Consider the following 15,015-nt stretch of genomic DNA (forward strand, 5'->3'; position numbering starts at 1 on the left):
TTCTTTTTCCTCCAAACACGACAAGTTGTGTTTCTACCAAACAGTTCCAGTTTGGTTTCATCAGACCATAGGACATTCTCCCAAAACTCCTCTGGATCATCCAAATGCTCTCTAGCAAACTTCAGACGGGCCCGGACATGTACTGGCTTAAGCAGTGGGACACGTCTGGCACTGCAGGATCTGAGTCCATGGTGGCGTAGTGTGTTACTTATGGTAGGCCTTGTTACATTGGTCCCAGCTCTCTGCAGTTCATTCACTAGGTCCCCCCGCGTGGTTCTGGGATTTTTGCTCACCGTTCTTGTGATCATTCTGACCCCACGGGGTGGGATTTTGCGTGGAGCCCCAGATCGAGGGAGATTATCAGTGGTCTTGAATGTCTTCCATTTTCTAATTATTGCTCCCACTGTTGATTTCTTCACTCCAAGCTGGTTGGCTATTGCAGATTCAGTCTTCCCAGCCTGGTGCAGGGCTACAATTTTGTTTCTGGTGTCCTTTGACAGCTCTTTGGTCTTCACCATAGTGGAGTTTGGAGTCAGACTGTTTGAGGGTGTGCACAGGTGTCTTTTTATACTGATAACAAGTTTAAACAGGTGCCATTACTACAGGTAATGAGTGGAGGAAAGAGGAGACTCTTAAAGAAGAAGTTACAGGTCTGTGAGAGCCAGAAATCTTGATTGTTTGTTTCTGACCAAATACTTATTTTCCACCATAATATGCAAATAAAATGATAAAAAAACAGACAATGTGATTTTCTGGATTTTTTTTTCTCAGTTTGTCTCCCATAGTTGAGGTCTACCTATGATGTAAATTACAGACGCCTCTCATCTTTTTAAGTGGTGGAACTTGCACTATTGCTGACTGACTAAATACTTTTTTGCCCCACTGTATATATATATACACACATACACACACACAAGTGCTTCTCACTAACTTAGAATATCATCAAAAAGTTACTTTATTTCAGTTCTTCATTACAAAAAGTGAAACTCAAATATTATATAGAGTCATTACAAACAGAGTGATCTATTTCTAGTGTTTATTTCTGTTAATGTTGATGATTTGGCTTACAGCCAATGAAAACCCAAAAGTCAATATCTCAGTAAATTAGAATACTTTATAACACCAGCTTGAAAAATTATTTTAGAATCTGAAATGTTGGTGTACTGAAATGTATGTTCAGTAAATGCACTCAATCCTTGGTCGGGGCTCCTTTTGCATCAATTACTGCATCAATGTGGCGTGGCATGGAGTCGATCAGTCTGTGGCACTGCTGAGGTGTTATAGAAGCCCAGGTTGCTTTGATAGCAGCCTTCAGCTTGTCTGTATTGTTGGGTCTGGTGTCTCTCATCTTCCTCTTGACAATACCCCATAGATTCTCTATGGGGTTAAGGTCAGGTGAGTTAGCTGACCAATCAAGCACAGTGACACTGTTGTTTTTAAACCAGGTATTGGTACTTTTGGCAGTGTGGACAGGTGCCAAGTCCTGCTGGAGAATTAAATTTCCAGCTCCGAAAAGCGTGTTAGCAGAGAGAAGCATGATGTGCTCTAAAATTTCCTGGTAGACGGCTGCACTGATTATGATCTTGATAAAACACAGTGGACTTATACCAGCAGATGACATGGCTCCCCAAACCATCACTGATTGTGGAAACTTCACATTAGACCTTGGAAATCAAGGTCCCAGAGTCTGGAGGAAGAGTGAAGAGGCACACAGTCCAAGCTGCTTGATGTCTAATGTGAAGTTTCCTAGGTCATGGGTCTCCTAGCAGGACAATGACCTCACACATACTTCAAGAAGCACCCAGAAATGGATTGAAATGAAGTGCTGGAGAGTTATGAAGTGGCCAACAATGAGTCCGGATCTAAATCCCATTGAACACCTGTGGAGAGATCTTAATATTTCTGTTGGGAGAAAACGCCTTCAAATATGAGAGACCTGGACAAGTTTGCAAAACAAGAGTGGTCAAAAATTCCAGTTGAGAAGTGTAAGAAGCTTGTTGATGGTTATAGGAAGTTATTAATTATATTAATCACAAAATATTAAGTTGAGGTTGCCAACTATTTTGTTCAGCCCACTTTGGGGGATTGTGTGAAATGATGTCCATTTTGCTTTTTCGCTCTGTTTTTTTTGTGATGTTATACACATATTTATTTCCTTTGTGCGTATTGGAACAAAACATGTATAATTGCAATAATTTTCCTGGATAAATACTTCATTTTCTGTATCACCTTGAAGGGTGCCAATAATTTCGGCCATGACTGTATATATATATCTACAGTGCCTACAAGTAGTATTCAACCCCCTGCAGATTTAGCAGGTTTACACATTTGGAATTAACTTGGCATTGTGACATTTGGACTCTAGATCAGCCTGGAAGTGTGAAATGCACTGCAGCAAAAAAGAATGTTATTTCTTTGTTTATTTTTTTTTTTAAGTTGTGAAAAGTCTTTTCAGAGGGTCATTTATTATTCAACCCCTCAACCCACCAGAATTCTGTTTGGTTCCCCTAAAGTATTAAGAAGTAGTTCAGGCACAAAGAACAATGAGCTTCACATGTTTGGATTAATTATCTCTTTTTCCAGCCTTTTCTGACTATTTAAGACCCTCCCCAAACTTGTGAACAGCACTCAAACATGGTCAACATGGGAAAGACAAAGGAGCATTCCAAGGCCATCAGAGACAAGATCGCGGAGAGTCACAAGTCTGGCAAGGGGTACAAAACCCTTTCCAAGGAGTTGGGCCTACCTGTCTCCACTGTTGGGAGCATCATCCGGAAGTGGAAGGCTTATGGAACTACTGTTAACCTTCCACGGCCTGGACAGCCTTTGAAAGTTTCCTCCCGTGCTGAGGCCAGGCTTGTCCGAAGAGTCAAGGCTAACCCAAGGACAACAAGGAAGGAGCTCCGGGAAGATCTCATGGCAGTGGGGACATTGGTTTTAGTCAATACCATAAGTAACGTACTCCACCGCAATGGTCTCCGTTCCAGACGAGCCCGTAAGGTACCTTTACTTTCAAAGCGTCATGTCAATGCTCGCCTACAGTTTGCTCATGATCACTTGGAGGACTCTGAGACTGACTGGTTCAAGGTTCTCTGGTCTGATGAGACCAAGATAGAGATCTTTGGTGCCAACCACACACGTGACGTTTGGAGACTGGATGGCACTGCATACGACCCCAAGAATACCATCCCTACAGTCAAGCATGGTGGTGGCAGCATCATGCTGTGGGGCTGTTTCTCAGCCAAGGGGCCTGGCCATCTGGTCCGCATCCATGGGAAGATGGATAGCACGGCCTACCTGGAGATTTTGGCCAAGAACCTCCGCTCCTCCATCAAGGATCTTAAGATGGGTCGTCATTTCATCTTCCAACAAGACAACGACCCAAAGCACACAGCCAAGAAAACCAAGGCCTGGTTCAAGAGGCAAAAAATCAAGGTGTTGCAGTTGCCTAGTCAGTCTCCTGACAATTGAAAACTTGTGGAAGGAGCTCAAGATTAAAGTCCACATGAGACACCCAAAGAACCTAGATAACTTGGAGAAGATCTGCATGGAGGAGTGGGCCAAGATAACTCCAGAGACCTGTGCCGGCCTGATCAGGTCTTATAAAAGACGATTATTAGCTGTAATTGCAAACAAAGGTTATTCCACAAAATATTAAACCTAGGGGTTGAATAATAATTGACCCACACTTTTATGTTTAAAATTTATAAAAATTTAACTGAGCAACAAAACTTTTTGGTTTGTAAGATTTATGCATCTGTTAATAAATCCTGCTCTTGTTTGAAGTTTGAAGGCTCTAACTTATTTGCATCTTATTAAACCTGCTAAATCTGCAGGGGGTTGAATACTACTTGTAGGCACTGTAGATATACACATACACTGTCATAAATTATATATGCCTCTAATTTTACTATAATTTGAAATTTCCCTATCTCAGATACTCTCTGGTCAATGTTATATGCGATTAATTATTTTATAAATGTTTTTAAAAGTATGGCAAGAAACTAATGCAGAAACTAAGAGAATATACAAATTCCATGTAGATTTTGTCCTTGGTCAGATAAAAGCTAAAGACCCTGAAACGTGGTGGATGTTGAAGTCTTAATAACCTTCAGATTGTCATGCATGAATAACTGAGTAGTAATTAACACTGGATATAAACTATAGTTAGAATAAAATTTCTCATCAATCAGCAGCTAGCTGCTTTCTTGACAGTTTCAAGGTAGCAATTACTTGTTTTCTATACTTGTACTGTACTATGTAAAAAATTATATTTCAGCAATTTATGTAGCAATAACATATTCGGAAACACATACAATCAGGGAAACAATAAAGTACTGCATCTACATATACAACTGTCGTCAGCTGTGCCATTCCCATGACCTGACAACCTACCAATCAGAAACCTGATATTGTACAGGGGCTGAAAACTGGGAATTCCCAAGCAGTGAAGACCAAAACTCAGATCAGAGGTTAAAGGTGAGGAGTAGAAATTCCTTAGACTACATGCCACAGTCTAGTTTGCTGATGGTGGTCCGGGCCTGTGACAGTGTTGGAAAACAAGTAAAAGTTTTATAGTTTTTACAGTCCATGGACCTAACGGCAAGGTGATATCTATGTTTTAAAGCTTTAAATGTTATTATTTATCAAATAGTCTGAGTCCATTATACCATTGGTTCATGGAAGGCACCTAAAAATGGAGGTAAGATGTTATCAAGGGAAGTTTTAGAATTAGCTCATTAGTGGATCACAAGACACAAACTCTCCTACATTAAACAGGAGTTTCCTCCCCCCAAAAAATGCAGTGCACCAATACACTTCTGAGACAGCTGTCTGTCAGTGCCAGGGTGTGCTTACCGATGCCGTTAACTATGAACAGAGCAGTGACTGAAGCTGTGTCTCTATGACTGAAAGCCGGATGCTGCCGGGAGGAATAAAGTTTATTCCCTTCTAGCAACCGGTATTTCAGTGCAGGCGATGGGCAGCTTTATAACACTATTAGACTCTAGATGAATCTGATATCTGCAGGTTAATCACATTTTTTGACATGACTTCAACTCAAAAATATTTCACGAATCCATACATTCCTCAACCAAGAATCTGCAAAAACCCTAATCCATGCCCTCATCATCTCTCGCCTTGACTACTGCAACCTCCTGCTCTGTGGCCTCCCCTCTAACACTCTCGCATCCCTCCAATCTATTCTAAACTCTGCTGCCCGACTAATCCACCTGTCCCCCGCTATTCCCCGGCCTCTCCCCTCTGTCAATCCCTTCACTGGCTCCCCATTGCCCAGAGACTCCACTACAAAACCCTAACCATGACGTACAAAGCCATCCACAACCTGTCTCCTCCATACATCTGTGACCTCGTCTCCCGGTACTTACCTACACGCAACCTCCGATCCTCACAAGATCTCCTTCTCTACTCCCCTCTTATCTCCTCTTCCCACAATCGTATACAAGATTTCTCTCACGTATCACCTCTACTCTGGAACCCTCTACCACAACACATCAGACTCTCGCCTACCATCGAAACCTTCAAAAAGAGCCTGAAGACCCACCTCTTCCGACAAGGCTACAACCTGCAGTAACCACCGATCGACCAAACCGCTACATGACCAGCTCTATCCTCACCTACTGTATTCTCACCCATCCCTTGTAGATTGTGAGCCTTCGTGGACAGGGTCCTCACTCCTCCTGTACCAGTTATGACTTGTATTGTTTAAGATTATTGTACTTGTTTTTATTATGTATACCCCTCCTCACATGTAAAGCGCCATGGAATTAATGGGCTATAACAATAAATAATAATAATAATAATGATGGGTTCCCTTTAAGCTGGCCGTACACGAAAGCCATCTCTCAACTCCCCCATAGACTAGTGCTCAGCTCAGTCGCCTCATCTTATCTCCATCGAAAACAAAAGAATCAGCCTTTAAGACTCCAATGACACGTTCCTTCTCACTCCTAACGTCATCTATCAAGGAAAGTTAGGAGACCACATACAGATGGTCAGCCTATCCCATAGAAAAAAAACAGATTCGGCTGAATTTCATTTAATAAGTCTCCCACAAAGCTGAGAGGGGGTTGTCTGGTGAAAACAAGTTATCACCTATCCCTGTGAAAACAACTTGATAGGTGAAAACTTTTTACAGGTCTTGTGACAGTAATCACTACTCACAGATAGGCCGAGAGGCCAGGTTATTAATAAGGTCAGAGGTCAAAAGCCAGGAGAGTAAGGGTACTGTCACACTCTGCAACTTTCCAACGATCACGACCAGCGATACGACCTGGCCGTGATCATTGGAAAGTCGTTGTGTGGTCGCTGGAGAGCTGTCACACAGACCGCTCTCCAGCGACCAACGATGCCGAGGGCCCTGGGTAACCAGGGTAAACATCGGGTTACTAAGCGCAGGGCCGCGCTTAGTAACCCGATGTTTACCCTGGTTACCATCGTAAAAGTAAAAAAAAAAAAACACTACATACTTACATTCCGGTGTCCGTCAGGTCCCTTGCAGTCTGCTTCCCGCTCTGACTGAGTGCCGCCGAAAGTGAAAGCAGATCACAGCGGTGACGTCACCGCTGTGCTCTGCTCTTACATTCCGGCCGGCAGTCAGTCAGAGCGGGAAGCAGACTGCAAGGGACTTGACGGACACTGGAATGTGAGTATGTACGGTTTTTTTTTTTTTACTTTTACGATGGTAACCAGGGTAAACATCGGGTTACTAAGCGCGGCCCTGCGCTTAGTAACCCGAAGTTTACCCTGGTTACAAGCGAACGCATCGTTGGATCGGTGTCACACACACCAATCCAACGATGACAGCGGGAGATCCAGCGACGAAAGAAAGTTCCAAACGATCTGCTACGACGTACGATTCTCAGCAGGGTCCCTGATCGCTGCTGCGTGTCAGACACAGCGATATCGTATGGATATCGCTGGAACATCACAGATCGTACCGTCGTAGCGACAAAAGTGCCACTGTGTGACAGTACCCTAAGTCATAGACAGATGGGTGATACAAAGGAATACTCAGGTCATGGTCCAGGGGTCAAAATACCAAGAAGATAGCTAATCAAGCAAAGAAACAAGGCAAACGAATGGTCAGAGGGTGGTCCTAGGTCAGGCAGAAGTACATCAGAGCACTGAGCACAATGAAACAAGGCAAACACACACCAGTGAGCAAGAAGCCACAACTGGCAGTAGTCTGAAATAGAGAGCTGGCTAAATAGCCAGGTAATTATCCAAACAGGAGAAACCTGGAAGAAGCTCAGGCAACACCCCACTCCAATTGGACGACTAAACTGTCATTGAAGAAACTGAATGCTCAGCATGCCCCAGCATCCAATTGAGAAGCTGCAGTGTCCATCAAATGCTGACAAGTCAGTACACCACAGCTCTAGATTGAACGGTAGACAGCAATTCACTGCATTTAGACATACTAAAAGGTGGAATCATGACAGGTCTAACCACAGATATCTAGACTGATCTGGAGAATGGTGAATTTATATCTCCAATAGGACACTTTTATCCCCATTAGACTGAAGTAGCAGGTCAGATGGACAAATGGATGGGCCATCTGCTATATGGTGCTGTCTGAAAAATCTGAGCACCATACTCAACAGCCCCGTAGACCATGAAAGGTGCAGTGGGCGATCATACACAGCCATGCCCACTTTCACTCTATTCTAATGGGGATAAAAGTCCCCTGTACTGACGATCATTGTGGGTCCCAAACATTGGACCCACACTCATCAATAATTGTCACCTATCCATAGGATAATGTGTTTACACTGGACAACCACTTTAGTGTAATTACGTCATTGTTGAAGTCTCCTCATAACCAACTATCCATAGGACACACTTATAGTAATTCCAGGCAGAGGCACAAATAGATATTGTCTGACACTTCTTGTGGGTACACTCTCTTGCTTCCACTTTTGACCTTCATACTGGCATCTCTAGTGGTCGATTTTCAGCTGTGTAGCAGGTAGAGGCTTAAAGAAGAGGTGCTGGAAACTGCCAATTTGTGAAGAAAGAAAAACACAACCAGTGTAATAATAACAGTGGAAATGTATTGTCATCAATAAATGGAAATGTGACACGGAAAGAATTAATGAATCTTTGTGGTCTGCAATGTAATAGATCCTTATGAATCTCGTACACTGGGCCTGTCTGGATTCAATATCTTTTTCTATATAAAATATTTCATCATACTCTGCTATTCTGATTCGAAGAGAAATGGAAACCTGATGGAAAATTATTAATTGAAGTACAAACAGAGGTCAGGGACAAAATCTCCCAGTCACAAATCACATACGGTAAGTAAGACATTTACCCTGAATTAACATGACATTCACAAGAATTTAAGGTGCCGACCTAGGTCTCATACACAGCCATATTTTGTAGCAAGCTGAAATAAGGCTCTCAGATATTCAGGGGTGTTTACTGGACAACCAGTAATATACCTCAGATTAATTTAAAAAATGTATAACGTTTCTGCTGTACATTTAAGTTAAATAAAAAGACATGCAAAAAAACGCTTCCTAAATTGGACGCAGTGCTTCTAGGTTAAATATCTATAAACTTCTGGCATATTAGAAAGCCTAAAAACAACCCAAAAAGATTGTGCATCTCAGTACTAAAGAACTATACTGCACCACTGTAACACCAATGCCGGCGTCCCTGCATGGTCCTTCTCCCTCCTTCCCAGCAGAGATACCAAAATGCTCACTGGTTAGGCCGCTCGGCAGCATCTCCATCTCCTGCCACGGCTTCCTGCTCTATGGGCCTGCATGTGTCGCACATGCCTCCCAGCTGCATTCTTAGTGCACTCACGTGCGCACCCTGCTTCTTAAAGGGGTAGTGCGTGTACTACTGATGTGTACCCAGCCAATGGCTGGGATGAATCAGGCACTTAAAGCACCCTCTCCTGTAGGGAGATGCCTGTACAACACCCTCCTTAGATCTAGTTTGTGTTTTGTACCTGCTAGTCTGTTGACAGGTCCTTGATTCCTGAACTCCTGAATTGTTTCCTGTACTCGTCTTGCCTGAACCTAAACCTGATTGCTGAATCCGTTCTGTCTGAACCTGAAATTATTCCTGAGTCCATCCTGTCTGAACTTATTGCTGAACCCGACTGCCTAAACCTGAACCTACTCCTGAGTTGGTCCCGTTTGAACATCCTGTTCGGTCTGCACCTGATCAGGTTCCGTCTGAACCAGCTCCGATACCTGTTCTACCAATTATCCGAATCCTGCCCTGCCAGTGACACCAAGTCTGTGTCTGTGACTGCAATCCTGACCCTTGGGGTCAGCTGCCGCAGTACTGGGGACTGCCCTTCAAGTGGTACCTGGTGACTACCGGCAGCTCAAGTCTAGCTCCACTATCAGGAGCTCTAGTGAAAACTAGGTAGTCGCTTAACCACGCCTCTCCAGGGTAAGCCGAGCCCATAGCGCAGTAGGTCCACAAACTGCTAGTGTGACAACTATTTCCTTGGACATGGTAGAGTACAGTGTGAAAACCTTAGAGCTTTATTACTAGTGCTTTACAACAAGAAACACAAATACTTAGAGGAATGAAACAAAAGTGACTAAATGTACTTATTACTGGAAAAATAAATAATTTTTATGAAGAGAACTGAATGACCCCTGAATTATCAGGAATATATCATTCTCTGATGAAATTTGGGAAAGATGTGTAAGAAATTATGTGGAAATTGTAATATTCACCATTCTTGCTTACCCGAAAACAGATATAACTAGGAAAAAGTCAAAGGGTTTGTCCAATACCTATAATGTCCTTTCTACATATCTATTTTTACACCATTATCACTTTTATAATAATCCTTATTATAAAATACCCTACACTTCTTCCTATACAACTAAAGCCTACATTTTTTTCACTTTGCTTCCTGTGATGTTTTGTTTGAGAGGAGTCACAAACAGGATGTCACAGGAGGATGGGGCTGCACTCACCACCCCGAAACCTCGAACTGCGGTGCTGGAGTAATTAACTACAGTTTTTCCCATCACAGCCCCCTGCAAATATCCTGAATCCATTGTGATAGAATCTGTGGGAGAGCTGACTGCAGCTCAGGCGTCTGCTGCTACTATTAATTGTGAAAGAAGATGTCAACAAGGATGGAGATACAAGCACTGATTAATATCAGTGCCACTTCACAGCTTCTAGCACAGCCCTCAAATGACTTATCAGAGGGCAGCGCTGGTGTCACTCACAGCTTCTATCACTACCACCGATTACAACGTAAGAGTGGTGCTAGAAGTTGTGGGACAGCGCTGATGTCACTCCTGTTTCTATTTCCACCCTCTGAAGTTTTCTTTCACAGTTAAAAGATATGGTGGTGGAGATAGAAGGTGAGAGCTGGTGCTGCACTCACCTCTCCCACAGCATCTATCACAATTGATCCAGGACATCTTCAGAGGGCAGCGATACAAGAGACTGCAGTAAGTAGCTGCATCTCTGCCCCTGATAACATCCTGTTCCAGGAGGGGCCATAGACCCTGCAAGGAAGTTAGCCTCAGCCTTCTGTGAAATCCTGTTTGAGAGATAGATATTTAGAAAATGCATTTTAGGTACCGGACCAACCCTTTATAACTCTTGATATGACAATTTGACATTGTTTTCTTTAAATTTAGCTGAATAATGCTTTTAAGACAAAAACCTGAAATTATATCAGTATCTATTGCAGACCTAAAGCCCTTTTCCATAGATTGTGTTAAGCCATTTGATGATAGATACACTTCAATAGCCCAGCTCCCCAAAATTTAGCATTCTTATTTTTGCTGCATTAGCATTTGACCCACACTACTCTATAGTAATTGATGAAGCAAGAGAATGCATTTGCTGCCACACTCCTAGAAATTAATGATGTCTCCCTAGGCATGGCCTACATGTCTGAATTTGGAATTTTAAATCTTGGAAAGTATGCAATTAATGGTGATGGCAGTAAAACACAACGTTTTTCTGTTTCACTTTGATCTAAAAAGAGCATTGGACAATTACCTTTGGAGTTTGTCACACTCAAAATGGCCCTGATGAAACATTCCCATTGAAATTTTGGACTAATAGAAAGATGAAGGGACATCACTAGAGTGAAATGACCTCTTCATTTTGACCTCTTCATTTTTCTTCGGGGGCCTTAGATAACATTCCTAATTAATAACTACTGAGACACATTAGAAGATTTATAATGTCCCACCACAACCTACAGTATATTAAAATGGAATTGTTTTGATTGATGGGTTTGTCCAGTGATGACAAGTTATCACCTGTCCTGGAGATGGGTGATAAGTTATAAATCAGTTATTTTTCTTGACTCATCCGCAGAACAGGACAACACTTTTATCCCCATTTCGAATAGAGCAGAGCGTATGACCGACCCGTGCACCATTCACTATGTGTCAGCTAGAAAAAACAGGGCACAGCCCTTGCCAACCCCATAGAGAATGATTGGAGCAGTGGTCAGTCATGACCCCTACTACATTCTAGATGGGGATAGAAGTGGCCATGCAGGTCTCAGTGCTCCCTTTGGATAGGTGATAACTGGCCTAAATAGTGAAGATAAGATAACGTTTAAATCTATATATTATGTATATTATGTTGTTCCCAATGGAATTCTTAATGTATGATCTCTACCCGATGTATCCACATGGCCCTATTACCCCAGCTTATGAAAAAAAAAAATATTTTGGCACACATCAAGGAGGTCTGCATTAGGCCTCTTTCACACTTCCGTCTTTTCAGATCCGTCACAATGCGTTGATTTTTGAGAATGCAGGATCCTGCAAAACGATTTGCAGGATCCTGCATTTTCCATAGACTTGTATTAGCGACGGATTATGAAGGATGGCCATCCATTTCATCCGTCGTGCACTGGATCCGTTGTAAAATAGCGGTCCGTCGTGCAGAGAAAACGTTCATTGTAACGTTTTTTGTGCACGTCGGAAAATCAGTCAGCAACGCATCCTGCGCTGCCCGTCGTTGGCTACAATAGAAGCCTATGGACGCAGGATCCGTCGTTGACCGTCACACACAGGAATCCAGCGACGGATCCAGTTTTTCCCTTCTGAGCATGCCCGGAAGGAATTTCAAGTCCGGGAAAAAGTCTCTCTCTCTCTTTTGAATTCCGGAAATTTTTCCCTTGAAAAATCCGAACGACGCATCCGTCATTTCACAGGATCCGTCGCACATGTTTTTCACTATTTTCATGACGTCCGTCGATACGTCATTTCACTGCACGTCGACGGAAACCAAAAAATGCAAGTGTGAAAGTAGCCTTAGCCTATTTTTTTCTGGCTGTATTGAATAGCTTCATAACTATACAATGCCAATTATCAGAGCCTTACACCAGAGATATAAGTTGGGAAATACTAAGTGTAAAGCTTTAGATACATTAAATGGCTGTGCAGTGTACAGACTTCAGAACTAAGTAAAACGTACGATTCCGGAACTAATATTTGAAGAAAGTATTCACAAAAACAGATGGTATATAAGAGCTGTTTTCCACTTGGAAAAGTAATACTACTTAGAGAGTTTACATGGACTTGGAAGGCACATGTCTACATAAGCAAGTGCCAAAACCATACCCAAAGCTGTGAGGTAAAAGTACTGGCAAATACATGTGCATTCCATTGATATTCTGCCTCTCCCTCATAAAGACATGTGAAGAGGAAGGTATTAACTAGATATCACTATACACTCACTTTGGGATGAGCAGAGAAATGGAGAAGCACAAACTGGAAGTGCAGTTGGAGAGATGACAGGAAAGTCATGGAACTCAGTTCCAGGTCTTCGCATGCCAAGTTCCAGAGGGTTGTATATAACTATAAGCACATTGCAATCTGCAAACTACAGAGAGGTCACACTGCTTTTAGGAGTAGCATTGACTTAACATAACTTTGACATTCATGACTAACTAAGGAGAAGACAGGAACATGAAAATAGATTCACACATCATGGTATGCTTTTATTTGGGCTAATCTGTAAGTACTGTAAGCATTTTGCTCATTGTGCCACCATGGGATATATCACTTTATATTGAAAGAGCGAAAAGAAGGGGAAGGACACTCTCTGGTGTAATACTGCAAGTGATAGGAACAAAATAAATGTAGAGGATATCCTCTCACTTCTGGCATTGCACTGAAGAGGGGCAAATACCCTGAAACACGTGTCACTGATTAGTTGTATTCTATTTAAAATGGAAAGTTATGTTTTTATACCTGAGGAAGATTTTTGAGTTTGGAATCGAAACGCGTTGCAGTTTTATCACAATAAAGCATCAGAATGGTTTAATCCTCTGGACTAACACCATGTGATGTCCACTGTTTTTGATGTTTTTGGAACATTCTTTACTTAGGTTGGGGTCACTTCTTGTGTTTTTTTTTATATACAATTTTCTAAAATTGCAAAACAATTGCAGCGTTTTTATCTGATTTTTCACCAGCTAAAACACCACAGTTTTACCTCAAATTTGGGAAATGAAAACAAAATCATTACTATGATAATTATTTGAGAACCCAGCTTTGGACTTCAGGCATTATGGTTTTGGTACAGTTTTTGCTTGACATTCATTAAGAAGGTCTTCTGGTCATACTTATTAATTATTGTGCACACATTAATTTGAAGAAGCTTTTCTCTGTAGAAATTTTAATTATACACTTATCATGTATCCATAGAATAGTTGCTAAATGTATGGCCCATGGGGGTCTGTCTACTGCAAATTTCACCAGTCCAAAAAACTAAGAGCCCAAAGTCTCAAATGAAAATGGAACTGGGGTAGGGATACGCTAAAAACTGCAGGGGTTAGTGATTGGTCTCTTGTCCCTCACCTCAAAGTAAGAGAAGCACAATGTAAACTGATTTGTTGAAAAATAGTAATAATATAAGAAAACCCGAGTGCCAGCTCTTTCTATAAAACAGATTTATTGTCTAAAAAATGTTATGCATTTTGGGGTAAAAAAAAACCCTTCATCATCAGATATCCATAGTTTTTTTAAACTAAAAAAACAATCCATTTCTTTTATTTGAATGTCTGGAGCAAGTTTACCTCAGTTGTACTCCCCAGTTGAGCTGCTGCTGGATTTGACACCTTGTGTAGCCATATTGAATGACTTATCAAAACTGATTAATGGAGAACCTTTCTTTCTTACATCTTGATGTTATTACCCTATGTAACCTTTGTTTTTGCTATATAAACTTCTTATCGCTGCTTTGTTTAGACAAATATGTGACCACTGTAGATATTCACTGACTACAGCGGCCACATGTCCATTTAGATGGAACAGAAAGTAAAGAGATCAGTGCCGGACTTCGGAAGCGTTGGAACTTGATAAGGTCTGGTTTACTTCTTTTATAGTTTTATACTATTTGGAGCAGTTTTCACAAAATTTGAAATGACTAGACCACATGGAATCTATATGTGTCACTGGCTCCTTTCCTATCCCTAAAGCTAAGGGTGCTCTAGCTATCCCTGCTCCCCAGATTACTTCTGATTGTGAAGATGCTGAGACCACGTACCTTGCTGTGCTCCTAAATCAACCCTTATCTGTTCCCTTCCCCACCCAGGGAAGTGGGTAGTTGTAATGTATAAGAATACACAAACCAGACTAACAAGGCAAGATGTACAGGGAAAAATGAAAATACCAATCATATAACTATGCACTCACCAACAACATAGTGGAACACTGTGAAGTAAAGGAAAGAAAAAACAAATAGGTGAGGATTAGGATATGCACACAGACAAATCACCAAGCAACAGTCTTCTGAACAACACTCCAAATGCCTCTTCAACCAACAACTCCAACTCCAGAACCAGGCAGTATGAAACCAACACTGACAAACCCTAATTGCCAGAGGCTATTATATATAGCAGGGGATGGTCAACACTGAACAGCTGAGAACATCAAAGCAGGAAAGCTCCAGGAGCTCTAAACTGAACAGATTAACTTCCTACTTCGTGCTCCTATTAACAGAAACCTGCACAGTTTAATATGA

The sequence above is a fragment of the Ranitomeya variabilis genome, chromosome 3, assembly GCF_051348905.1.
Source record: "Ranitomeya variabilis isolate aRanVar5 chromosome 3, aRanVar5.hap1, whole genome shotgun sequence".
NCBI classification, from domain to species: Eukaryota; Metazoa; Chordata; class Amphibia; order Anura; family Dendrobatidae; genus Ranitomeya; species Ranitomeya variabilis.